This window comes from Tenrec ecaudatus, chromosome 5, assembly GCF_050624435.1.
Source record: "Tenrec ecaudatus isolate mTenEca1 chromosome 5, mTenEca1.hap1, whole genome shotgun sequence".
Classification (NCBI taxonomy): Eukaryota; Metazoa; Chordata; class Mammalia; order Afrosoricida; family Tenrecidae; genus Tenrec; species Tenrec ecaudatus.
In genome coordinates this window covers 49,651,523-49,676,711 of record NC_134534.1, presented here as the reverse complement: position 1 = coordinate 49,676,711, position 25,189 = coordinate 49,651,523, and the positions used below count along the sequence as shown (strand labels likewise).

The following is a 25,189-nucleotide window of genomic DNA, read 5'->3' as shown; positions in this document are numbered from 1 at the left end:
GTTGTGTCATCTGAACATTTGAGTTTGTTAATGAGCATTCCTGCAGTCCCAATGCCACATTCTTCTTTACATAATTCTGCTTCTTTGATGATTTGCTCAACATACAGATTGATTAAGTATAGTGAGAGAATACAACCCTGACTCACAACTTTCCTGATTTCAAACTGTGTAGTATCACTACAACTATCTCTTGATGCACGTACAAGTTCCACACCTGAGCAGAATGGAGTGTTCTGGAATTCTCATTCTTCTCAAGGCCAGTCATAGTTTGCTCTGATCCACAGAGTCAAAGGCCTTTGCATAGGCAATAAAATTCAAGTAAACTTCTTTCTGGTTTACTCTGCTTTTAACCAAGATTCATCTGACATTGCTACACATAATCTTCTGAATCCTACCTGAACCTTGGGTAATTCTGTGTCAATGTACTTCTGTAACCATTGTTGGATGTTCTTTAGAAAAATTTACTTCAGTGGGATATCGGTGATATTGTTCTATAATTACAACACTGCTTTGGGTCACCTTTCTTTGGAATGGATACAAATATGAATCTCTTTCAGTCAGTTGACCAAGTAGTTGTCTTCCAAATTCCCTGGCATAGAAGAGTAAATGCTTTCAGTGTTTCATGAGCTAGCTAACAGATATCATTTGGTGCTCTATCAGATCCTGGTCCTCGATTGTGGCTAATGCTTTCAATGTACATTGAACTTTTCCCTTTGGAACCATTAGTCTTGGCGCATCTGCTACCTCCTAAAATGGGGAACTGTCAAAGAGTTCCTTGGAACAGTGACTCTGCATTCCTGCCCGCTTCTTGGGTGATTCGTTTCAATACTTTCCCATAGAATCTCTCAAGATTGCCACTGGAGAAGTGAGTTTTCTTCGTCAGTTATTTCAGTTTAAGATCTACAGAGGGTGTTATTCTTCTTTGGCTTTCCAATTGTAGGTCTTGGCACATTCCATTATAATATTTAGCCTTGTCATCTCGGGCTACCCTTTGAAATTTTCTCCTTTTTTTGGCCCATAAGATCTGGCCTGCCATAAATCCAAACCCATGCACCCCTTTGAAATGTTCTACTCAGCTCTTTGACTTCACCATTTCCTCCATTTGCCATAGCAACTTTATCATTAATAGCATATTTGAGGGTCTACTCTGATATCCACTTTGATTATTTATTTCCTGTTTTCTTTAACTGGCTTTTTGCATTATTCATGAATAATGTTCTTGATGTCTGCCCACAGCTTGTCTGGTCTTCTCTCATTAGTGTTCAATGTTTCAAATCGGTTCTTGAGATGTTGTTGAAATTCAGGTGTGATAAATTCAAAATTGTATTTGGACTCTAATGAGCTTGCTTTCATTTTTTTCTAATTTAACCTCAACTTACATTTGACCAATCGATTGTCTGTTCCACAGTTATCCCCTGGACTGGTTTTTGCTTTTGGCATAGAGCTTCTTCATTTTCTCTTCCCATAAATGTCACCGGTTGGATTTCTGTGTATTCCATCCAGAGAAATTGATGTGTAGAGTGGCCTTTGGTGTTGTTAAAAAAAAAAAGATATTTTCTATGAGCGAGTCGTTGGTCTTGAAAAATTCTACCATGTGATCTTCAGCTTCCTTTCTATCACTAAGTCCATATTTTCCAACTACAATTCTTTCCTCCTTGTTAGAAAGTTTTGCGTTTCTAATCCTTAATAATTATCAGTGCATCTTGATTGTATGTTTGATCATTTCCTGACGAAAGACATTGTTAAATTCTTTCATTATTTTTCTTTGCTAGTTTTTGTGGTTGGTTCATAAATTTGAATAATATTTGTATTAATTAGATTTACTTGAAGGTGGATAGCTCTAATCCTATCACAGAGTGTCGTTTTTTATCATGAATGTAATGCCACTGCTCTTGATTGTGTTATTCCAAATACAAATACAGTCAATCATGTGATCTTTCTGATTCAGAATGGCCAATACCAGTCCGTTTCAGTACACTAATGCCTAGGGTATCGATTGTTATGTGTTCTACTTCATTTTTTGTGACTTCCAATTTTTCTAGATTCATATTTCACAAATTCCGAGTTGATATCACTAGCAGATTTGTGCAGCTGTGTCCTCTTACCTTGAATCATACCCCATCAGCAAATGAAGATTCTGAAAACTGCACTCCTACAGGCTTTACCCATCTCAAGTCACCATGGGTGACTCCACTCAGAGGAAGCAGCTCTTATTTCATGTGCCCTCAGACCCCAGAGGCCCATTCTCTTGTACACCCTTCTACAGCATTTGGCTTCCATTCATTAAGCCTTCAATACCTGACATTGTTTCACAGCTATGCATAAGGTTTCCAGAGGCTACTTCTGTCAGTGTGGGTAGCCAATTTTTTTTATTTGCTGTGTGTTCCTAGCCTGGAAACTCCACTGAAACCTGCTCATTTTAGGTGAGCCTGTTGGCATTTGAAATACCAGGGATATAACTTCCAGCTTCACAGCAGCACACAAGTTACCCTGGTGGAAGAAACTGAGAGACAAGTGGTGGTTTGTAGTACCTAATCATTTTTAGTTGGTATCATGAAATATAAATCTACTATTCAACTGTAAATCAGTTACTTTATTTAAGAAAATTGAAAATATTGTCACTATAATTATAAAATTACTATTTTTAAAATTGTTATTCCTATCACCATTTGAAATTCAGTGATGTCATTATGACTGTTTTAATTTATGCTACAACCTCCAATACCAGCTCAGACAAACTATTTAATTATGCTTATTTGTTACTTTTAGTCATTGAATATTATGGGACAAGATGTAAATTGCTGAAATGCAATATTTCTTAGAGTATATGAATACTACTAATAAAATTGTTTTTGCAAAATATTTTTACATTAAATTATAGCATTATTAGTTAGACTCTTATTATTAGCTAAATAGAAAACTTTTAAATAAATTTTCCTCTTCCTTTCTTTTAATTATTTGTTCAGGTTCAAGAAAGTTATTGGCATAGTATGTTAGTCTGGATTGACTAGAGAAACAAATCCAGGGACACTCATGTACTCACGTATGTGTAAGAGAGAGCTTTACATCAAAGAGTAATCGTAAGTTAAGAAAACATCCCAGCCCAGTCCAGATCAAGCCAATAAATCCTATATTAGCCCATATGTCAGCTACTAATTGATAAATTTCTCCTCAGAGTCACACAGTACATGTAATGATGCCAAAAGTAGGAAAATCACAGGCTGGTGGGTGAAAAGTCTTGTGGATTCAGTGGCAGTAAAAGCATCTCACTCTGGCAAGGGTCTCCACATGGTTCCTCAACAGGAAGGTGAAGCAGGTAGAGTGAGTATGGTCCTCCTCCAGAGAGAAAAAGAGGAAATTCCCAGAATCCTCAGGAAAAGGACATGCTCACCAGGAGGCTGTGACCTGTTGATTGGCTAACCTCCACCCCTTCACTCTATTTATCAAGTTGAGTTGAAACTATGTAACTACCACACATAGGTTCACAAATATTACTTAAAGTATTTTTGTAGCTAACTTAACAGGAAATTTGAGACTATAAACACCAACAATAATGAAAAAATTAGTGCATGCTTATACCATGTGCAGACAAAACCACAAGATTCAAAGCATAATTTTAATTAAAAATAATGACAGCTCTTACCAGAGTGCATTAAAAGGTTCAAAATGTAAAATAGCATAGAGATTTACACTCAAAACTATATTAAAGTATGTAATCTTGGCTTAAAAATATGTTTTTGTTGTTAATAACTACACAGTTATTTTTGGAAAAATAATGGACTTCTGGCGAAACACTTGTGCAAAAATTTGATAGACATTTAATTTTGTATCAAAGTGTCACCTCCTCTAGTCTATAATCCTTTCTTTCACCCCCACCCCTCCTCACACAGACACACACAGTCCATCCTAGTGATGCAACCAGCAGATATGAGTTACTCACAATCATGAAATGGCTTCTATAGTGCTTTTTTATCACATTAAAAATTTCTTATTGTAGACAAGTACATGTGAAAAAAGAAAACCACACATTTTAAGTACAGGGGAAATATGGAGTAGATGTCCCTTGTGCATGCCAAATTTCACATTGAAACTAAATATTAAAAAATCAATACCAGTTCTAATATTTTAATGATATCAACTTCCATGAAAGAAGTTTAACCTGGGAAGCATTATAGTTCACTTGTCTTTGAGTGGCTAAAGAAGAAGTATAAACTGTTAAAATGCATTTCTTTATTTTCCCTTTCAATATAAATTCCCTATTGATGAGATAATTTAGGAAGTCAATTATTTGACCCAGATATTCTGTGCTTTTCCTCCAGAGCAGAAACTGGTGTCCTGCATCTTCAGGCGCCCAGGTCCCCCCTTATATTTATGTTTGCTCATCCAGAGGAGAAGAAACCAAAACAACCAAGGGAAGGCGGACATTGCGAGTGTAGGTGTCTGCAGAAAAGCTAGAGATCTGAAAATGTAAATTATTTTGATTATGCATATTCGTGTGAATGAGCTTGAGTTCAGCATAGTACATTGATTTTTGTTTTATTCTTAAAATTTAAAAACTAAGATGTTATATCAGTCTTCCAATAAAAATAACCTCACGGTGCTGATGTTAATGGTTGGATTTGGGAGGGTGTTTTAAACAGTTACCAGCCTCCTCGTAAGTCTCCTTTAGCATTTCACCCCAATATTTGCAAAGAACTGAACTGAATATTAGACACTTTCAGAATATGTGTAGTGATCAATTTTAAAGATAAAAGATGCTAGGGAGAAAGATCATTTTATACAGATTCTGAGTAAAATATTCCCTATACTGGCAGATGTATGAAATAAAACTCCTCAAAATGATGGAGTTGTATTGCTGCTTATTTTTCTTCAGATGCCTATATTTAAATAAACTGTGACAGAAAAAGCAAGTGCTGGTAGAGAATACCATTCGTTTCTTATTACAAGGAGGCAAGGGAGGTCACTTTTCTGTCCAAGCTATGTTGAGAGTGATTTCTAGCTGTCAACCCAAGAGCAGCAAAAGGGCAAACATCATTTTATGATTTCTGATGTTGTCTCAAAGTTTATTTATTACATATCCAATAATAGGAGCTAATAGTTACTAGAGATGAAGCTTTTTATCACAGACTAGAAGTAGAAAACCAATTTTACATATTAATTCATGATCATATTATGATGTGTGTTCATATAGAATGTTTGCACTACAAAGAAATTTCTCTACATTGGTGGACCTTTTGCAGAAGAAAGCATTTTTCTGATCAAGAAAATATACCAAATTGAAACAAAAGCAATTTGATGGATTAAAGCAAAGGTTGTTAGCCCAAACACTTCTACATTCCAATCATCCACTTCCCTGAATGGTGAATGTTGAAGCCCCACGCCCCCTACCGTACTCACCCCCCCACCTAACCCCACCCCACACACATAACACTAGAAGGTGAGTTCACAGCTTTTCAATGCATACTTTGATTTTTTTTAATTTCACACAAATTAAATAGAAATATTTAGTATCCTGAACAGAAGGATGCCTCTCCTTAATTTGAACTCACAATAGACAACTTTGCTATTGAGTCTAGTCTAACTTTTGGCTTTACCATTAACTCTGATACCAAGTTGAATTTGGGAACTGTAAAACAGTACATTCTCCTCCTTAATGTGCACCTCTTACTTTTGGCATCTTAAAGCAAAGGACCTGTTTCCTCAATTTGAACTCAGGATAGGTAACTCTGCAAGGGGTTAATTCTTTATCAAACATAATATTTGGAGGTTACTTCTTTGCATAAATCTAGGTTGATCTCACTAGTAACTCTCTGATTATCCTTAACTTGTCCAAAATGAAAACAACAAACATCTTCCCTTATTTTCATCCTTGTGTTTCCAATAAATGTGATTAAACAGGACACCTTTAAAGAACACTCAATGCCACAAAAGATCCTCTCAGTGAAGGCATTTGGTCAACAGAATCACAAACCTGACGCACTTTCTAATGCAGTGATACTCCAAGCCAGGACAGAATAAAAAATGTGACGTGTGTAGGTATTTTGTAATATATGTCACCAATCATCAGCACTAAAATAAAACTTATCTTCAACGTGCAAGTTTCTTAATTAGTTTTTTAAGAATGTCATACTTGAAAATTGTATTGAAAAAAGTTTTAAAATGCTGGTTTCAGATGAAACATTACATCATAGGTTGCTAACTAGTTAAATTATAACATAAAATATGATTAATATGAGGGCATATTATGATTCATGAGTCCACAATTTCCATTTAAAATACTCTAATTGTTAGAGCTTCTTAGTAGGAATCAGATTCTTTTAGGTAAAAAATAAAAAGTAAACATTTAGAAAAAATGATGACAACATATGTACAAATATGCTTGATAAAACTGATGTATGGACTGTTATAACAGCTGTAAGAGCCCCAATAAAATGATCTTTTAAAAAAGAGGCACAAATTATAAATGAAAATATCCATCTTATGGAGATTCACTTATTAATTAGGAATTCTCAGCAATATAATTTCTTCTGGAAATTGTAGTTATCAAAGGATGAGCCATGTAAAATAAAAGTATTATCTTTCATTAAAAGCTCCACAAACAAGGAGTTTAGCTCTATTTTGTTCATTTATATATTACAACTTAATGGAATAAGACTTAAAAATAACAAGTACTTAGAAATATTTTTGCAAAAATCCAAATCAGGTGGTTTTGGTTTCATGCTAGCATTAAATGTATTTAACATATATAACTCTTATAATAATTGATAGAAACATGATCTGCAGATAAAAGAAATCTCAATTCATCCACTCAAATTGCTTCTAGATATGAAATACTGCTCACATAATGGCACTAAATATTAATTCATTTGAGATTTAATAAAACCCTACTGTATACCCAAACCATACTGGTTCTGGGTTAAAATTGCATTCATGTATACCTAGACTCCATTCCTATGTAAGTGACAGCTTGATAGAAATAGACAGCCAAATAAGTAGGCAATAATGATGCATTTTATCAAATACAGTATAAATGATTTATGTTAGGAATGACCCGTAAAAGCAATGTGAAAATACTGAACAACTAGAAAAATGTAATTAATGTCACTGAATTGTATATATTTTAACTGATGAATTGGAGTAGGTCTTGCTGTGTACATTTTGAACAACAAAAATTAAATTTGGGGAAAGTATTCTGTATAACCTTAGCGATTCTTTGAGATTTCTGATGATTTATGACAAGTCTTTCCGGAATTCTCAATCTTTGCTTAACACAATCGGTGCTATTTTTCCCTTTCCAATATATTTCTTGTTACTTTAAAATTTGTATTTCCATATTATCTAGCTGCTGAAACCTTGTTATGAGAGTTGGATTTTCTGAAATATCTTAGGCTCAAGTGGAGGGGCAAGAAACTATTCAGACTCCTTAAGCTGCCTTGGGTTAAATATTTGCTTGTCAGCTGCAAGGTCAGCAGTCCAAATGCTCAGAAAGATGAGACTTCGTGCTTCTATAAAGATTTATGGTCTTGGCTATCCGATGGACCAACTCCACACTGTCCTTAAGGGTTTTTGTGAATCAGAATCAACTCAATGGCAGTGGATTTTGTTTGTTTGTTTGTTTTAGACATCAAATATTCAAACAACCATATAGCCAGGTGGACTACTCTGGAATCGACATCTAAAGTATTCTCAGCTCAATCCCAGGCTGCTTTATTTTTTCCGGATTAAAAATCACTACCCCTTTATCCATCTGCCTATTACCACGTTTCCTATAACACCTGATTTAACAATGATTCCTGTTCCAAAAGCAATTTGCCATCATTAACTGCATGTTTATCTTATGGTTATTATGACATTTTACCCTTTGGTATAATTACTTGATTAGCAAGCCTTCCTAATGGCATTTGACAATAAGTATGGGGCGTAGTACTAGTAGATGACGCTGGATATCTGCTACAGGGGCTGTTTCTTAGTATGCTTTCAAAATTTGTCAAAAAATGGATTTTCCCCAACCCTCTTATACTGTAGACTCTGTACTAAAGTCTAAAGTTCACATGTGAACACAATAAAATAGGTCTCTGGTCATAGAGATGCAGGTGGACAAGCCTGCACAGATAATTTCAGCAAAAGGTTTGTGTAGACTCTGAATAAGTCCCTCATAATGTGGATGCACACAGGGAAGAAAACATCATGAGCTTAGTCAACTATAAGCTTCCTGGAAGCAATTTGTCTTAAGAAAGACTTGTTTTAAATAGAATTTAGAAAAGGCAATAGATTTTTTTTTTAAGTGGAACAGGTGAAGACCTACACAATAGGCAGAGAACACCACATGTTTCGCACACACTGGAGTAAGTTTGTAGATAAATTTAGTTTTAAACACTTTTTTGTGGTGCCCATGGCGTCATTTATATAGAGTTATAACTGGAAGACTTGCACCTAGTCCTTTGTAAGCTCCAAATCATTGCCTGCTGTATAGGGTGTGTTGTTAGGGTAGTTTTTGTTGATGGTATCCCCATGTGAAAGGGTGCAACCGTCTCATTGGTTTTTCTTTTCTGAAACCCTTATGGGAGTCGACCATCAGGTGTTTCTCCCATGAAGCCCTGGGGTGAGTTGGAACTTCAAACCTTTTGGTTTACTAAACAGCCAATGGCTTAAGGGTTGTGCAGCTGGGGCTCAGAGCATTAGCTATCAATAGCAAATGATGCCTGCTGACGCTCTGATGTTTCCTGGGGAGCCTGAGGAGGGTGAGGGAAAAGAGGATGAAAGATGAAGCCCAGGGGATAATACAATATTGAATGGCAAATATGTTTAATGAATAAAACATTAAATATTTAAGTTTTATTCCAACTTTTATTTTTAATAGTAAAATGATATTTTCTCAGATACCTCATCTTAACCTTTTCTCCAATCTTATAATTTTATTCATTTTTACTTATATTTACTCAGATATTTTATTTATTCTCTCTCAGTAATACTCATTCTAGTTATATCTTTTGTCTATTTGTTTTAGCAAGAAATTTCTCTTCTATTAGGAATTAATATTAAAAGGTCAACCAGGTTGTATTTGGTCAGCCTTTGCCAGTCTTCTGTTCTTAAGTGGAAGATAGATAAGAGTGAAAAAGCATTAAAAAGTTGGAAGAAGCTTAGAAGCAAGTGATAAAATATATAAGTAGAAATAATAAAAGTGAACATTAATTCTTTTTTATGAAATCTGAAAGTATAGAACAATACACTCTTTAGAAACTCTCCTTGCCATTCTCAGTTATCTTAAATGCCTGCCCACAGTGATCAAGACAAGGGTGAAATTGACTTCAGAACAGATTTACAAACACAGGGAAATTTTTTATAAAGATTTCAACTAATAATATTTGCCAGCAACCAACATTATGTAACACATATTATTTGCATAAATTTACCTCACTGGGAAGCAGAGGATCATTTCCCCCTTAAGAACCCAGGATTCCAGTTGGTAATAATGGAAAATAAAAAGCTCCAAATTTGTAGGCTCATCAGTTAGAATATTTTCATATACTAGTGGCTTCTTGACCCAGGAGATGATTTTTTTAGGAAACATGGAAGATCTTTTTCCATTATTTTAGCAGTTAGGGAAAAAGTATAAATAAAGTATTTCTGGATTATAGCAAGACCTTTAATAGATACTTATTTTCTTTCTGAATAAAATGTAGAAATATAGTGCAAATAATAGCAGAGTTTGTTATGGCTGTAGAAGGATAGGGAAGATGCCCAAGGGAAATTGATCATTTGTTTTATTAGTAATAAGTTAAATTAATAAGTATGAAAGATCACATTTTAAAATGCTTTCCAAGTACCATATACTGTTAGGCCATTTATATGTATTACCTCATATCATGGCAACATGTGTGGAAAAGGAATTTTAGCTCACATGAATCAAAAATGGAATTAGCTTGCCAAGAAATGTAATGAAGAAAGAAGCTATAATAGTAGAATATTTGTTCTGTCAGAAGAAGAAACTAATCCCTGGAGAACTATTGCTCAATGCTGGGAGTCTTGTTTTTAAGAGGTCTTTGATAGACTGGTTAGAAAAGCGGCTAAGTTAAGGCGGAATGAGAATGATGTTCGCGATAACAAGAATGCTCTAGAAAAAAGAGCAAATAGCTGGAAAGGTACCGCACGTGCTGATTTCCAAGGCAAGGCTCCTTTAACAGGACATTGCGACTTTCCCGAGGTCCCAGCCCACTGATGAAGGTCACAGACAAGTTCGCTCCTCTGAGACAAGCAGCACGTGGAGTGAAAACTTTAAGAAAGCAGTGGCCGCCCCCAAATCAAGGGAAACAAAAAGAGCAGACAGGAGGAGACAGTGATGTAAAAATACAGAGGCCAGGGAAAGAAACTAAGGGGAAAGAATGAGAGGGAGGGTGACAAAGAGATTTGTGAATTCTTTTCTATCTCCCAAGTGACAATAGTTTTAGTCTCTGCCTAGCAACATTCTTCTTGAACACATGACATCAGTAAATTAGTCAACAGATATTTCTGAGCACCCGCCATATTTCAGTTACTGGTCTAGTGGTAAAGAATATACTTTTGTTGTTCTTGTTGTTGTCAGATGACTGTAGTTAGCACCAACTCATAGTGAACCTAGGCCCAAGGGAAGGAAACATTACCTGGTAATATTTAAGTCAATTGTTGCAACCATTGTGTCAATCCATCTCATTGAAAGTATTCCCCCTTTTCACGGACTCTGTGCTTTACCAAGCCTGGTGTCCCTTTCCAGGGACTGGTCTCTCCTGAATCCACATGCAACGTCCCTAAGACACAGACTAGCCACCCTTGCTAAGGAGCTCTCTGACTGCACTTCCTCTGAGATAGTCATTTGTTCTCTGGCAGTTCGTGCTACTAAATTAAACGCACCCATTCTTCTCCCGTCTGCCTATTCTTTCTCCAGCTGTCACATGCATGTTTGGCGATTGAAAATATCCTGGCTTGTGATGAGTACACTTTAGTCCTTTGCCGTCCTCCTCTTTCTCCAGCAAGGTTGGGCTAGCTGCATATTGCAGGTTCTTAACGAGCCATGCTCCAAGCCAGGTGCTGTGTTCTCCTTGAAATAGTCCAGCTTCCCCGGTTATTTGCTCAGCCTGCATGTTGAATAAGCATGGTGAAGGGACATGACTCTGATTTTCAACCACGGACTATCCTTTTGTTCTGTTCCTTCTGTTCCAACAACTGCCTCTTGGCTTATATGCAGCTCTCACATGAATAAATTCCGTGTTATGGAATCCCTGTTCTTCACAATGTTATCCATAGTTTGATATGATCCACACAGTGCAATGTCTTTGCATAATCAACAAAGCATAGGTAAACATATTTCTGGTATTCTCTGCTTTCAGCCAAGATCCATCTGACTTCAGCAATGATAGTCATTCAATATCCTCTTCTGAATCAGGCTTGAATTTCTTACAGGCACCAGTTGATATATTGCTGCAATCATTTGTGAATTGGCTTCAGCAATAATTTACCTGCATATGAATTAATGATATTGTTCAATAATTTCTATATTCTCTTAGAAAACTTTCTATGGAATGGGAAAAATATGTATATCTCCCAGTCAATTGGTCAGATATCTGTCTTAAAATTTTCATGACATGGAATAGTGAACACATACAGAGCTGAATCAATTTATTGAAGTATTTTCATTGATATTCTACCAACTCCAGGAATTTAATTTTTTTTTTACAAAAATTAGTTGAGTACAGTTTGGGCATGTTCCAATTCCATTGATTCTTAATCATCTACTACCTCTTGAAATGGTTGACTATCAAAAAATTGTTTTTAGTACAGTGACTCTGTGTATTCTTTCCAACTTTGTTTGATGCTTCCTACATCATTCAATATTTTCCCCAGAGAATCCTTCAAAATTGTAACTCCAGGCTTCAATTTCTTCTTTAGTGCATTCAGCTTGATATATTCTCAAAATGTGCTTCCTTTTAAATGTTCTAATACAAGGTTTTGTACATTTAACTATAATACTCTACTTTTTTAGATAGATAGAGGATAGATGCAACATAAGAAATAAACAGCTAATTAGTCCAAATGTCTCGGTTTAACTCACTTCTGTGAGACAGTTAATACACTAGCAGTCCTTCAACTCATGAGGACTGCTGGGTGCAAGTGAAGGAAGCAGACAGCTGAGTCTTCTGTAGAGCAATACAGGTGATCCAGCCACTGGCAGCAAACAGCAAGGCAGATCACCAACAGCCAGATGATAGGGTTAGACTGTCCCCAGCTCAAGAGCCGCCTTTGGAAATTTTCTGTTTAGTTATTTTACTTCATCTTTTCTTCCATTTGCTTTAGCTACTTTTAATTCAAGAACTTATTTCAGGATCTATTCTAATATCTGATTTTCCCTTTTATTTCTTTCCAGTTTTTGAATCCCTTTTGCTTTCTTCATGTATGATTGGTTGGATGACATCCCACAGCATCCTACCTTCAGCCCTTGCAATGGTCTCTAAATACAGATGTCATATACCTAAAGCTGTATTTTGGCCCTTGTGGATTTTTTTTTCATTTTCTTCAGCTTCTACCTGAACTTAAATGTGAGTGATGATGGTTTGTTTTACAATTGAGTGGGCTGATAATGGTGGATTTCTCCATTGTCTCCTCTCATAGATGTAGTCCATTTGATTCCTATGTAATCCATCTGGTGAGGTACAAATATAGAGTCCCTGCTTATGCTAAGGGCATAAGAAATAGTTTGGCAAAACTCTACTATGTCCTCTCCAGCTTTGCTTCTGTACCAAGGCCATGTTTCCAGCTCCTGTCCCTTCTTCCGGAGCCCTGGTTGCATTGTGGGCTGCAATTCTCAAGCTCAGTAGTTGAATCCACCAGCTGCTCCTCGGGAGAAAAAAGCTCAGAGGGGCAGTTCTACCCTATTCTATACGGTCGCCATGAGTTGGCATTGATTTGATGGGAATGAGTTTGGTTTTGATTTTGATTTGGGGTTTGTCGTTGAAGTTGTTGCTTTTTTGTTTCCAGCATTTTCATTTCTTTCACTGCAAATAATACAATGCATCTAGATTGCTTGTTTGGTCAACACAAGATTAAAGAAGCTGGTAGAACTCTTCAAATTCTTCATCATTGACTTTAGTGATGGATGTGCAAATTTTATTAGTAATTGTTTAGTGGTATTCCTTTTACAGCTATTACCCTACCACAGACACAAAGTACATCAACATAAATTTTAAAAGATTCTTTTTGGTGATGATATAGTCTTGGAATGAGTCTCTCGTGTTGAAAAGTATTCATAATATAATTGAGGAAAACTATGTCTTCAATATAAGTGGTAGAAAACACTAACTTGGGGATTGCTCAGTTTTATGTACTGCAGGTTAGCAGTTGAAATGACCAGCCACCTCATGCGAGAAAGATGAGACTATTTACTCCTGTAAAGATCACAGTCTCAGAAACCCGAATGTGCAGTTCTACTCTATCCAAAAGGGTCACAACCAGTCAGAATTGACCTTATGACAGTGGCTTTAGCTGTTCTGGAGACACACTGTAGTGGCATCAAGATAAAATGGGAAGACACAAAATTGCTGTAATAAAGTGGATTATATGATAATCCACCATTTTAGGAGGCAGGATATGAGCAAGATACAATGGTGCTGAAGGAAGAAGTTCACATTGCAATGAATGAATTATCTGAAAATAAAGCTCCAGGAATGGGCAGAATACCCACTGCAATGTTTCAGAAAGCTGAAGAAGCACTCGCTCATCTAGGCCAGGAAACTTGGAAGATGGCTACCTGGCCAACTGACTGGAAGAGATCTATTTGTGCCCATTGCAAAAAAAGGTAACCCAATGGAATGCTCAAACTACACAATGATGCCATTGATATTGAACACAAGTAAATTTTTCTAAAGATCATTCAACAATGGTTACAGCAGCACATTGACAGGAAGAGGCCATGAAACAAGAGATATCATTGTTAATATCAGGTAGATCTGGGCTCAAAGCAGAGAATACCAGAAAGATGTTTACTTGTATTTCATTGACTAGGCAAAGGTATTTAATTTGTATGGACCACAAAACACTGTGGATAACCTTGAGAAGAATGGGAATTCCAGAACGCAGCATTGTTCTCATTCGGAACTTGTACATGGATCAAGAGGCAGTTGTGCAAACAGAACAAGGTAATACTGTATGGCTTAAATAAGGAAAGGTGTGTGTCAGGGTTGTATCCTATTACCCTACTTGTTCATACTTGCTCAAACTTTATGCTGAGTAAATCATCAGAGAAACTGTATTCTATGAAGAAAAGTACAGCATTAGGATTGGAGGAAAGCTTGTTAACAACCTGAAGTATGCAGATGACAGACTGTGCTTGCTGAAAGTGACAAGGAATTGAAGCACTTGATGAAGATCAAAATTGTAACTTTCAGAATGGATTACATCTCAAAGGAAAGAAGAGTAAAATGTAACTGGACCAATAGGTAACATGATAAATGGAGAAAAGATCAAAGTTGTCAAGGATCTTGGATTGCTTGGAACCACACTCAATGTTCATGGAAGCAGCAGTCGGGAGATCAAGAGATGTATTGCATTAGGTACATCTGTTTCACAAGCCTTCCTTGGAATCTTGAAGAGCACAGATGTTACTTTCAGGACAAAGTTGTACCTGACCCAAGCATTATATGTATGTGAAAATTGGATAGTGGATAAAAAAAGGCCATAGAAGAATAGATTTATTTGAATTGTGGTGCTGGAGAAGAATACTGAAAGTTCACAGACTGCTGAACCAGATGAACTGACCTGACTTTAAAGAAGTAGAGTCATAGTGCTCTTTAGAAGCAAGGATGGCAAGACTTCATCTACATACCTTGGACACACTGTCTAGAGAGACAAGTCACTGGAGAAAAATATCATGTTTTATAAAGGGTGTGCGCGGGGGGGGGGGGGTTGCACAAAAAAGGAAAGCACTGGATGAGATGGACTGACACAGTGGCTGCATCAATGGACTCAGGCTTAGGAACAATTGTGAGAATGGAGCAGGACCATGAAGTGTTTCATTCTGATGGCTAAGGGTCATTATGTGTTGGAATCACCACAATAGCACTAAAGAACAGCACACTGCTGGGTGTAAGAGTAAGCCATCTCAGATGCAGGGAGAAAAATATGTGGTAGTTATATAATCTGCTATCAATTTGAGATTTATGAGTGAAGGGGTGGAGTGTAGCCTGTCAATCAGGTCACAGTTTGATGACTTCATTTGGAGGTGCTAAGGAGATAAGTAGCTCATTGGAGGCAGGATACATGCTCACTCACTAGGAGGCATTGTAGCCAACAATACACATGGAGCTACGCTAGTGCCCTGAGCTTGAGGAACCACGTAGAGACCCCTGCCAGCACTGAGATGCTTATACCACAGCTGGGTCCACAAGACTTTTCACCCACTGGCCTGTGATCTTCCTGCATTCAGCATCATTGCATGTGTTGCAAGAGTCTGAGGAGGACTTTATCAATTGGTATTGGACATGTGGGCTAATATCAGACTTATGGACTTAATCTGGATTGGGGTGGGATGTTTTCTCAATCGCGAGTTGCTCTTGGATATAAATCCCTTTCTTATACACACAAGAGTGTATCTGGATTTGTTTCTCTCTACTCTACTCAAACTAACACAGAATCTCATGGTCATCAAGAAAGTAGTTATCAGTGGAGCATTTTCAAGATCCCTTTATGAAATGGTACAGAGAGCAAAAACACCAAAGACTATAGCATCAACACCATGAGACAGAGCAGAGAAGCCATCCATGAGCATGAGGAAATGCAGCAGGATAACATCAGTAGTAAAATGGATACTGGCAAGCTTCCTGCCCACTGAACTAGACAGAGGTTGTGTTAATCTGGGTTCACTCGTGAAAAAAAATCCAAGGACAATTGTGTGTGTAAAGAAGTCTTTATATCAAAGAGTAATTGTATATTAAGAAAACATCCCAGTCCAGTCCAGATCAAGTCCATAAATCCAGTATGAGCCCATATATCCAATGCCAATACACGAATCCTTCTTCAGACTCACATAACACATGCAATGATGCCAAATACAGGAAGATAACAGGCCAGTGGTGGAACATCTTGTAGATCCAGTGGTGGTAGAAGCATCTTAGTGCTGTGTATCCACATGGCTCCTCAAGCTCTAGGGCTCTGGCTCTCATCAGCTTACTTTATGTGGCTTGTCAACAGGAATGTGAAGAGAGAGAGTGGGGTCCTCCTCACAGGAGAAAAAGAGAAAGTTCCCAGAATCCTCCTGCTGGGTGTTACCTTGTGACCAGATTGGCTGGCTATACTCCACTCCCACATTCTATTTATCAAGTTGACATGAAATAATGTAACTACCACAGAGGCCAAGGGATCACATGGCTGAGATGCAGAGGGCCAGAGAGAGACAGTGATGCCAGTATGACTAAGCAGAAGCACTGCAGACAAATAACTATAACTTTTTGTAAAATATTAGCCACTTTAATAAGCCTCATAAGTGTGTGGGCTATCTGTGAATACTGAGTGGCCTTTGCAACAAATTATGTAATCCAGCTGAGAAGTGGTGTGCCTTGGGAAGAACAATGCTGTCAGAAAAGAATAAAGAGGGATGGAAGGGGGAAACATGTAGGATTTTTCCTTGAGGCACTTGGCCTTGGGCTGGTGTGGAGTGAGATTCTTCTGCTCGTTTGTGTAGCCAGAGGACATCTGAAGTTACTTCTACCCTGTTGCCACAGTGAGTGACCTGAAGGATATTTGCAATACTCGTGTCGTAACTCCCGGCAACATGCAAGCCACCACAATACAACAATCTGATTGAAAGTTGGGGAGAAATACATTAATGAACACTAAAGAGACAATCTCCACATTTACTGAGCATATATTCTAGTGAAAAGAAACAAAACTTGATCATAATTTATTTTACACTTAAAAATATTACACTCACTCTAAGGAGCCCTGGTCACAGTGTGTCTTCTATGTTGGGTTACTATATGCAAGATCTTCAGTTTGAAACCACCAGCTATCTTCAGGAAAAAGATGAGAGTCTCTTCTTCCAAGAATTTACATGCTTGGAAACTTGCAGGGGGGAGTTCTACTTTGTCCAATGGGCTCACTATGATTCAGAATTGAATCAATATCAGTGAAATTGGTTGAATTTCTGACCATGTAAACAATGGGTTGTAGTAGCTAAAGATGGAAATTAGTGAGAATTAGTTTGAAATTCAAGATCAGGAATTTTTAGGATATAGTTTTTCCGTCAGGGCAGCTATCTCTCATCTGTTTTCACAGGAACTCCCAGCTTCTCAGTCTTGGGCTGTGCTCAGGCAAGTTTTTCAAAGCTCTTTTATCGTGTGCCCTACACTCTCCATGGCTACTTGACCTCTGTTAGTCTGCCTTACTTACTTATGAAGTGCATCTCTGCCTATCGAGCACCCCATATCCCAAATATCCAGTGTCTGGAAGCAACCTTCACTGCCCAAAGCCATTCAGCTTTTTAGCTCCATATTAAGACCTTAAAGAGAGGAATTGGGACTTACCTTTTTGAGGGTCTACCACAGTACATGGAAGTATTAGGACATTTAATACAATTTAATAAAATTAATGTAGCATGAAGTGATCACAGAAAGTCTTACCACAGCAATCGAGTTGATTCTACCTCATAGCAAGCTAACTCTTTACTCAAGGAGAAAGTCTCCTCTTTGCCCAATGAGTGGATGTTGAGTTCAAATTGCTGATCTTATAGTTAGCAGTCCAAAGTGTAACTGATTTCCTTTCTGCAAGTACAAACACATTTCACCAGTTGCACCTTAAATATACATGGATATATTCAGGTGAAAACTGGTTTTCATTTCTCCATCATGTAATTCATTAGAAAGCAGCAATTACCACAGATATCTACTTTTACATTGTCTCAGTGCTTCACACTTTACATCTAAGGTCTTCAGAAAAAAAGGACAATGACTACCCACTGAATCATCTTTGATTATCTTCACACTATTAATGGTGATCAGATCCCAAACAGAATGTATGAAGAAGGAATGGATAAGTGCCAACCCATCCACACATATCATAAACACAGATAGAGCCCACTTTTTCTAAACAAATGATTCTTTTCTAGATGTCATATGAACAAATTAAGATATCATTTTCAATATGTATTTTATGATAAAAATATCTTGAAACAGTAATTTTAACTTATTTAACATCCAGTGATAATTTTAATGGTGTTCAATGTGCAATATTTAAACTGTACAAATTATATTGTAAATGTACGTGTAACATATTAAAAATAGTGCGGTATATTTCTAATATTTAGCCCAACAGTAAATAAGAAATGTGCCCGGTCAAATGCATAAAAAACTTTACCCAACTCTTACTCCTTGGCATACTTGGGTTATTCTACCAACTAGCCTTCATAGGAACATGTAGGTGGAGTGTAATCAAGTCACAGCTTAATTGGAGGATGACTGAGATAAAAATTTTCCAAGGCTGATTTCCCATCTCTCTTTTTCCCTGGTGATCAGACAAGCATGATGCTGCTTGAGCTAGTTATTTGCCTCAATTGTGTGCTGCACTACCTATGGACTGAACTAACCCATGGATTGTGTAGTCTTGCTGTGCATTGCTAGAGCTTCAGGCTCTTTTAAGACCTGCTTTGCCACCCTGCTGGTGGATTGTGCTGCATCACTAGAGCTTGAGACCCCATCAAGGCCTAGTTCATCATGCTCCTGCACTACTGACGGTTGCAGCCCCACACTGCTGCCTATGACAGATTCTCCCTTTCTTGCCTAAGGGAAGACTCCACCGTCTGCTTCCTTGGCATTGGACCAGCAGCCCACCTGAGTTAAAGGACCTTCAGTATATTAACTATTCCACAAAAATGAGTTGAACTGAGCCTTTTGTGCTGCTGTGTTCACTAATTATATGTTACATTCCTTCTCACCCTATAAACTTATCCATATGTATATGTATATATATATATATATATATATATATATATATGTGTGTGTGTGTGTGTGTGTGTGTGTGTGTTGCCTTGGTTTCATTTCTCTAGAGAACTTGGCCTAACACACCCCTTCAACATTGTTATCCACAAGCCAAGATAAAATTCTTATTTTGACTATAATTTCTCTATATTCCTAAAAATTATTTCTACAAACTTTCATTAATTTTCTTTAAAAGAAAAAAAGCATAATTCACTTGATTTGTTTAAATCTTCTTCATTTATATTTCCCATTATCTCCACACACACACACAATATCATGATCCCAATTCTACCTTACAAATCCAGCTAGACCAGAGGATGTATGTACACTGACAGTATTCTTAAAAACCAAAAGTGATTCATCTTGCAGTGAAAATGTTTCCATATTCTGGATGTATTGCCACAGAAGAGGGAAAATTCAATAGAGAAATTCTTGTTTAGTGAAATTTCTCAATAAGGAACATTATTCATTTTAAAATGTATATTTATAAATAAAGTAAGTAGCAATAGCTTGACCATGGGAATATTATAAGTCTCTTTGGAACTGACACACATCCTTGTTTAAAATTCTTTTCAGGCCTTAATTTTCTTGCATCTTATTTTCTCATAAATATATTTTTTAAAATGTTGAGGGGAAAAATAGAAAATTCATTTACAATGTAATAGTCTAGCATCATATGCATGCTTAATCAGTTATTCATAAGTTGGGATAAAAGCTCATATTAATACCAAACTACAGAAAGTTAGTTTTTAAAATGTGATTAAAAGAACACAGTATAAGAAAAAAACTAAGAAAATTATTTTTCATGTATACATGAAATTAGACATGTTGGCTAACTGAGGCCACAAAAATAAAGGATGAGATATACTGTCTCATTTTCTCCCACAACCATGGGGGCAGGCGGGGTCTAGACTTCTAAATGCCATAGAATGATTACAATGAGTAGAGCATGAATTTCTTCACACCTGGTGGATTATTAGGACCACCAGGAGGTTTTTGTAAATTAACAGATTTATAAACCTTATTGTCTTAAATTTAAGATTTAATATGTCAAGTATGGAAACCAATGATCTAAAATAAGTTGCAGAATCTTCTCAGAGGATCCAGGAACTCACATCATATACAACAAGGTGTTAAAATTCTGAAGCTGAATGCAGATACATCTCCAATGACTTCTTGTCATGGAATTACTTATATTTTTCCTGAAACAGGTTTTCTTAACCCCCCCCCTCCGACTCCACTATGATAATACCACCTAGTGAGACTTTCTAATTATCCACAGTAGCATAAAAGGTTAAGCATTTAAATAACTTACAAATCACAAGTTTAAACCCACTGGATACTCTGTGGAAAACATAAGGCAGTCTGCTTCTATGAGGACTTAAGTGGAGTGGTTTTTGGTAGGAAACGCTAAGAACTGGTTTCTACTCTGTCTGCTTGGGTTGCTATGACTTGGAGTACACACATCTGAAATGGGTTTGGTATAACTTTTAAAGGAGTCTTTTCATACCATATTTCGCCAATTTTCTACTCCCATGAAATTTTGACACCACAGATATTTATTTACACATTGTGTCTACCTCTATTTTAAGGGTAAAATTAGGAATTCCCCCTTACCATAAGAAACAATTTTGACATCTTTGGAAGCCATATTGTACCACTGAGAATGAATATCCCAAAGCAGTCCATGTTCTGACTAGGAATTATCTGGTTACTTCCTTAACTTTATGACCAATTATTTTATTGCACTTAGGTGTCTTATAGATACTGGGAAGAAATGTGGGATAAAGTTAAGCCAACGCAGCAATGTAAACAGTCTTTAATAATATGAATTTTAGTAGTATACTTAACCTTGACAAAAATCAGAAGTAACTTTATTAATTGCAGTTGGCATAATGGAAAACTCGCTAAGTATTTCAAGTTGGGGCTTTGTATGGGAGTTTGGTGCTGAAATGACTAATGGGGTGACAGTCAAGGATGATCGCCATTGACTTTTAGAGTCACCAACTCATATGGAACCCAGAGAATCAGAACATTGCTACTGCTGCCCAGAATTCAGGTAATGAAACTATTACCAATTGTCAGTTTCCCTGCATTAATATGCAGGTAACTGCGGAGGAATAAGAAGGAGCAGCCCAAAACACACATACATACACAAAATCACATTTATTTAAGTCCACATGTCAGCTGGCTATGCTGAAATCAAAATATTGCCTATTGCTTTTTAAGGTTTTTAAAATAATCTTTAAGATCATAAGAAAGGCACACCGAAACATAGGCCCCTTGACACAATGAAAGACTATAAAGAAATGAGAGTGAATATAGATGTCAATATATCACTCATGTCACACAGGGCCATGTCACCTGGGGTGCCCTACATTTCTCTCTCCTTTTGAGTTTGGTTGGTTGGTTGTTTATATCTTGCAATTCAGGTTGAATATTTGATTAATTTACAAATATTAGCTATCTCCCTTTACAAGTTAGACACTGACCTACTTCCATTTCAATGGAAGAACTCACTAACAACAATATCTATAGCAGGGATGTGGACACACCACTCTGAGCAAACAGAACAGTGTGAGAACCAGAGGACCTATGTGAAGCCTGTCTACATAAAATTGTCAAATGCTCCAAAAGGCCCCTTCCCCTCTTGATCAGTTAGTTGCTTTTTTTATTTTCATATGAGCTGCACTTTGTCTTTATGCATACTTGCATTTAATAAATACTCCTGCTCTCCCTTCTGCCCAGTCTCCTGAGTTGACTTCTTTGACACAAGTCACCCATCCCACATAATAAGAAAGATGCCAAGAAGGATACAGACTAACAAAAGCAAGACAATCACAACAAACACCAAAATCAAGATACAATTCATTAGTGGTATTTTCATGGGAAAGAACTTTTACTGCAAATCGTCTTTAATTTTTCTCTTCCCTCTCAAATAGGTGAAAGGATGTGACTATTGTAGACTCCTGTGTTACTAAATCATGTAAATTGGACCGCTGACCTGAAAGTGTCTTTGTGCAAAGGCAACATTCTCTCCATCAGAGAAAGTGAGGCTATTGATTCTGAAAAAGATTCACAGTCTCAGAAACTGTGCATAGGGCCCCGGTGATCCAGAGTTGACATGAGGGCGGCAGGCTTGGTTTTTTGGTGCTAAAGAATCTATCTTTTCAAATTTAAATGAAATCTGTATAAACGCCATCACTAGATAAGAGAATCCTCAGAGTTAACAATTCAGAGAGAAAGAATAGCTTAGGAGTTCCCTCCTGTGTGTTTGCAACAAGCTTTTACCATAATGTATAAATCATATTACCGACCACTGTCCTTTACCTTGATGCCACACGATTACCACAGAAATAGCTTCCAATGTGTATTTAGAATGTACACCTTTGAACATAGATTTTAAAATCCATGTAGTTCAACCTCCTTTCTATGTCAAAATGTAATTGTACCTCCTCTGCCCTCCCTCCTCTCCTCCCCCCGCCCCCCACCATTCACTCAGATCCTTTCACGGTTTTCCTCGTCCATTCTCCTAATCTTCTAGTGCAATGACATTTTCCTCTCTAGATCTTTGCATACCTAAAGGCTCAATAATGCTTTTCTAAAATAGAAATACCCACTGCTCTGGATCTTAAGCTTTTACTCTATAGTCCAGAATAAGCTTTAAAAGTTGTCTTTCCTTCATTCCAGATTCTAAGTCAAGCAAATAGTAAAAATGTTTACTTTCTTAATAGTATAAATTATAGTACAACCCAAATCTACCTAAGGATTAAAATACTGCTTCCTGAATTAGGGTTTCTATCCTCTAGAAGCTCTGAATACCAAAGCAGCCAGGCAACACCTTTATTTCTGCTTTATGAGAACTGAAGCAGAGAAATCAAACACACTGAGTTGTAGTTTGTTACGGTCTCAACTGAAGAGTAATGTGTGAAAGAACCATTCATCTAAATATTTTCATTTAAAATGTGGTGGGTACAGGACAGGTAATTGAAGGTAAGATTGCATAGTTTACTTAAAATATATCTAGAGAGAGAGAGGGAGAGTAGAGGGTATCTCCAATAACGGCAAAAACTCTCAGGCAGGACACAATGAAAAGTTGTGAGGTAGTGTAGAGAGCAATCAGAAATCAGCAATCAGAGGTGCTGGAGGTATAATATAAGGAAGAAAATATAAGTAAAGAAGAAAAAATATCTCTGCTTCAAACCCTGTGAATAGGTGGCCCTGCTTATATGTACTGCTGATACTCAAAATCAGAGAAAATAAAATTAATCAGAGCTAACGTAAAAAGAATGACCTTTGTATACACCAATGAGAGAATGGTGTGTCGTCTTAGCACAGGATGCACTGCTTAAAAAGATAAATAAATCTACATCTCTTGATAGAGTTCATGCCAGGTGATTAAGAGCTAAATATTCAATCTCATCAATAATCTAAGCATCAACACTCCAAACAGCAAAAATAAGTGGATTTAAATGACTCTCATTAATGAAAATATTTCAGAGAATTGTTCTCTGTGTTGATTGGAAGAAGTGTGTGTTAGAAGGAAGAACCCCTACTCTGTCCAATAGTTTTATATACAAAAGGCAGAGTTATGAAAGCTAATGAGCCATAAGCAAACACCTTGAGGAAACGAGTTGCTGGCCCTGGGGGCTTAGAACCATAGTCTTGGGAGAAACAAAGATCACTTGGAAAACACAAAGATGCTCTACATCCTACTTTGGTGAGTGGTGACTAGGATCTTAATATCTGGTGAGTAGACATTTAAGGTGTCGCCTTGGCCTCTTTGCTCAGAGGAAAAAGACTGATTAAAGTCAAAGACACACAGAAAACCTTAGTCAATAGATTAATGTACCATGAAAATCAGTATGCATGACCCTCAGCTCAGAAACACACCATCAACTACTCTGAGGAGGCTATTAGAGGATCTTAGATATAATAAAAGAAAGGGAAAAATCCTGAAATCATAAAGGAGGGCAGGTTTCTATGTCTAATAGAGAAGAGTGGAACCTCAGAGACTATGACCCTTAGTTATCATTCAGATCCTGACCTACACTCATTTCCTTGGCTCCATATTCAGCCAAACAATAGCAGATCTTAAAGAGGAACAATAACACTAAGGAAGTACACACATTTTAAAGTGATATATAATTTTAGATCAAAAGTGAAGAGATAAGAAGGGGGAGGGACAAAGGAGGAATAGAAATAGAAAACACAGGGAGGAACCGAGATCACAGATATTTCACGGAAGGAGTTGCAACCACTGAGATAATACAAAATGTGTATGAATAATTCATTGTTAAACTGGGATCTGTTCTATAAACCTTCCCCCAACTCACAAATTAAAGAACCTTCCATGGCAGTGAGTTTAGGTAAATGATGGAGGAACAATTCAGAAAATTCAGATGAAAATGGTTGCACAACTTGAAAAATGTGATCAATATCTTTAAATTGTCCACATAGAAGCAGTTGAAATGTTCTGTTTTGCTCTGCATATTCTCAGAGGTAAAAGCTATGTCAAAAGGACTTTGGGGAGATGGCACTGAGGTAAGGGTGCCCACATGGGGAGTCCCACAGCAATTGCTGAGTTTGGGGACTGGGAGCCTGAGTAAGGGATCTGTTGATATGCCTTCAGACTTCTTGGCACCCTGGAATTCTGCTCCAGCCTGTATGCTGACCTTCCCTGCAGTATTGGTCCAGCCTGACCCCCATACACACCACAGGCTTGGTGCCTGGGTCACCCCAGCCTGCAGGGCCACACTGTGCTCTTCTCCCATTGCACCCAGGCTGCTTTCTCTGTGCTTAGCCAAGCAGCACCCGTTCCACTTGCACTGACCCTGGCAGTACCAGTGCCACTTGTGCTTCCCCTGGTGTTCCAGGGTAGCTGTGCTTCTACTGGCAGCACCCAATTAGCCTGTGATGCCTGGCAGCACCAGTGCCACTCACACTTACCACATCAGCACCAGTGCTCCTTGGACTGTCCACAGCGGCACCCATACCGCATGTTGCCCCCAGCAGTGTCCATACTGCTCCATGCACTTCTTGTATGATTGGCCTGCCCTGTGACTTCCTCATCGCCTGTGAACACACATGCCTGCCCACACTGCCTGAGAGGGCCATGCATGCAGTCCTTCAAATAGATAATCCAGATATCAAGGGAGAGTGAGCTCTCTTGAGAGAGAGACACAGTGTTATCT

General features: G+C 37.5%; 1 pseudogene; it reads right to left on the bottom strand.

The window, feature by feature from the left end:
- LOC142449082 (large ribosomal subunit protein uL2-like) overlaps positions 1-24,989 on the bottom strand; it is a 30,916-nt pseudogene extending 5,927 nt beyond the window's left edge.
- Between the last annotated feature and the right edge of the window lie 200 nt (positions 24,990-25,189).